This window comes from Salvelinus sp. IW2-2015, linkage group LG30, assembly GCF_002910315.2.
Source record: "Salvelinus sp. IW2-2015 linkage group LG30, ASM291031v2, whole genome shotgun sequence".
Classification (NCBI taxonomy): domain Eukaryota; kingdom Metazoa; phylum Chordata; class Actinopteri; order Salmoniformes; family Salmonidae; genus Salvelinus; species Salvelinus sp. IW2-2015.
Genome location: NC_036869.1, coordinates 476,839 through 480,131, shown reverse-complemented (window position 1 = coordinate 480,131; position 3,293 = coordinate 476,839). Strand labels below are relative to the sequence as shown.

The window sequence follows — 3,293 nt, the reverse complement described above, 5'->3', positions numbered from 1 at the left end:
TGTGTGTGTGTGTGTGTGTGTGTGTGTGTGTGTGTGTGTGTGTGTGTGTGTGTGTGTGGCCCTTCACCTAGATTTCACACAGTCATGGTGTAAGTAGTGCCTGGGGTAAAGACAAACAAACACGCCCATACACACTGGGGTGAACAGAGCACCTTTAGCCAATTTGTAACTAGTGTCAGTGTAGAAGAGAGCAACATTCACAACGTTGTCTAGACCCCAGGCTGTAGGCTAGTAGGTGAAAGGACCGACAGAGACAGATTGCTAAAAGGGACCTTGGGGAGCCCTATCCTGGTCAAWGATCTGTGCTGTCTTGCCAACTCCTATGGTAGTCATTGCCAAGGGTGTGACATTGACCATGGAGTTGGTAGGACAGAACAAACACTCACTTTCAAGTCAAAACCCTAGCTCATAGAACAGGGTTAGCATGCTAAACTACCAGGGATACTCCAACTCTCTCAGACCTCATTAAAATGTCTCTCTCCCCCTCCATCTCTCCCTCTATCTCTCTGTCCTTCTCTCTCCCTCCCCCTCTCCCCCAGGGTGACCTGTGCCAGTGTCTGGGTCTCAGTCACCACATCACAGTGATTCGGGGGCCCACATTGGGGCTGGGGTCCTCGGGGGARATGGCGGGAGGGCAGGGAGGCGGGGTGAGGGTGAGTGACGTGGACTTTGACAGAGTCCCGGTGCGTGTGTACGAGCCCCCTGCCGCGGGGGGAGGAGATGGGGGTCTGAGGAGGGCTGTGATGTTCTACCATGGAGGAGGATGGGCCCTGGGGACCACCAGTAAGTGTGTGTGTTTACCAGCATAAACACATCTAGTTCATGATGTAACCCTAATGTAACAACCTTTGGTTTCTCACTGTCTTCCTCTCTCTTTCTCTCCTCTACTCCCCCACCTCTCTCTCCTTCTCTCCTTCTCTACTCCACCCATCTCTTTCTCTCCTTCTTTACTCCTCCCATCTCTTTCTCTCCTTCTCTTCCTCTTTCTCTCCTTCTCTAATCTCCCCATCTCTCTCTTTCTCTACTCCCCCACCTCTGCTCCTTCTTAACTCCCATCTCTCCCTCTTCTACTCCCCCCACCTCTCTTCCTTCTCTACTCCCCCCACTCCCCTCCTACTCCCCCACATCTCTCCTTCTCTACTCCCCCCACTCTCTCTCTCTACTCTCCGCCCACGTCTCTCCTTCTCTACTCCCCCCACCTCTCTCCTTCTCTCTCCCCCACCTCTCTCCTTCCTACTCCCCACAATCTCTCCTTCCTCTACTCCCCCACCTCTTTCTCTTCTTCTTCTCTCTCTACTCCCCCCACCTCTCTCTTCTCTACTCCCCCCACTCTCTCCTTTTTTTTTTTTTTTTCTTACTTTTCTTTCTTCTCTACCCCCCACCTCTCTCCTCTTCTTTTCTTCTCTACTCCCCCACTCTCTCCTTCTCTATCGCCCCCACCTCTTCTCTTCTCTATCTCCCACTCTCTCCTTCTCTACTCACCTCCACCCCACTCTCTCTTTCTTTTCTTCTCTACTCCCCACCTCTCTCTTCTCTACTCGCCCCCATCTCTCTTCTCTACTCCCGACTTCTCTCTTCTCTCCTTCTTCTATCCCCCACCTCTCTCTCTTCTCTCTTCTCTGCTCCCCCACGCTCTCTCATTCCCCCTCTCCCTGTCTTCCTCTCAGAGATGGGGAGCTTATGATGGTCTTGTGTAGGCGATGTCTGATGAGATGAATGCAGGGTTGTTGTCTGTTGAGTAAGTGTTGTCTCCTCTTTTCACACTGTTTAGCTCTTAGTTCACACATACACACTCAAGTATGAAGTCTTTGGGTATATTATACGAACCATATGAACTAAGCTTATGTGTTTGACAAAATTGTTAAAGGATATAAAAAGTGTTTCGGTACTTTTAGCGTGGTGTAGGTATGTTTGGCTCCAGACGTGCCATTTTCCCGTGTGAGTATGAGGACTGTCTGCGCTGCGGCCAAGCACTTCTGGAGCCGGGCTATTCGGGAAAGTGTTCTGTGGATCCACAGCGTGTTGCTGTGCAGGCGATCAGGCTGGAGGAAACTGGCGCAGCGTCGCACAGCAGGTAACACACAAAACACACAATACATCACGTCTAACAGCCACACATAACACACTCTCCCTCTCTTCAAGATCTCGGTAGATGACAGTGTGAGTGTGAAGTTCATGTTTCAGTGCCGTTAATCTACCAGTCTCTAGGGTCTAGACCTCAACACTCCATCCCACCAACAGAACCACAACATAACCTCCTACACACGCTTTTAATGGCCAGGTACAACATGTACATGTTCACCACACGCACTGGTGCACATTGCATACCACACATCACGAACACACACACACACACACACACCACACAGTACACCCACACACTGTGTTAGTAACCCTCCTCTCTCTTTTCTGTAGGTTCTGGCTGCTTCTAACTGGGGTTGATACCCTCTTATCCCCCTCCTCTTGTCCCCCTTCCTCCATCATCCTCCATCCCTCCTCCCGTCCGCTCCATCTCAACTGGACCACCCTTCTGCCGGCCAAACACATTAAGCATTACAGACCTTGTTGGCATGGAGGATGGGTCACAGGAGGTCACAGGGCAGGAGGGTGATCTTCTCCCGGGGTTGCTGGATGTCCGAGCGGCGCGCTGGTGGCGGAACATGGGGGTTCTGGGTAGAAGCCGCGAGCTTACATTCTATCGTGTGAGTACGATGTGCTCAGAGATGATGGGTTGATGTACACCAGGAGGCTACAGGACGCGGGCGTACGGTTTCCAGCCATCGCACTATGACGATGTTTCCACGGGCGCCTTGAGTTTTGCACACTGGCCATTTTTTCTTTGATGTGGGGAAAAGAATGATCAGAGGATACATGGCTGGCTGCAGGAAAATCCTCTTAGTGGTGTGTGTGTGTGTGTGTGTATGCAGCTGCAAACCCAAAGCCATCTTGCAGTCAGAATTTCAGACCAATGTCCAGGTTAGACAAGCAGATGTTTTTAAGGCTTTTAAACTGGGTTAAACCTGATTGTTGACCTGGGTTAGAATGTCTCTCTTACTGGGTTAAACTGGATCAAACTGGGTTGGACTGGTGTTTTAAACTGTGTTAGAATGTAAGAATATAACACAGACACTGTTCCCTGATTGTAGCTTTTTGCACTCTGGGGTGTGTGTGTGTGTCATAATATGTTTGGTTCAGTTAAACCCACACACACGTCATCCTATCCCAGCTCTGCTCACCTGACCTGCCCAATACATATGCTGTGTTTTAAACGTGCAGTCTGTTATCTGTCTGTC

The 3,293-nt window shown here is 50.4% G+C and overlaps 1 pseudogene; it reads left to right on the top strand.

Annotated features, from left to right (window-relative positions):
• LOC111955236 (neutral cholesterol ester hydrolase 1-like) overlaps positions 1 to 3,018 on the top strand; it is a 4,329-nt pseudogene extending 1,311 nt beyond the window's left edge.
• Positions 3,019 to 3,293: the final 275 nt, after the last annotated feature.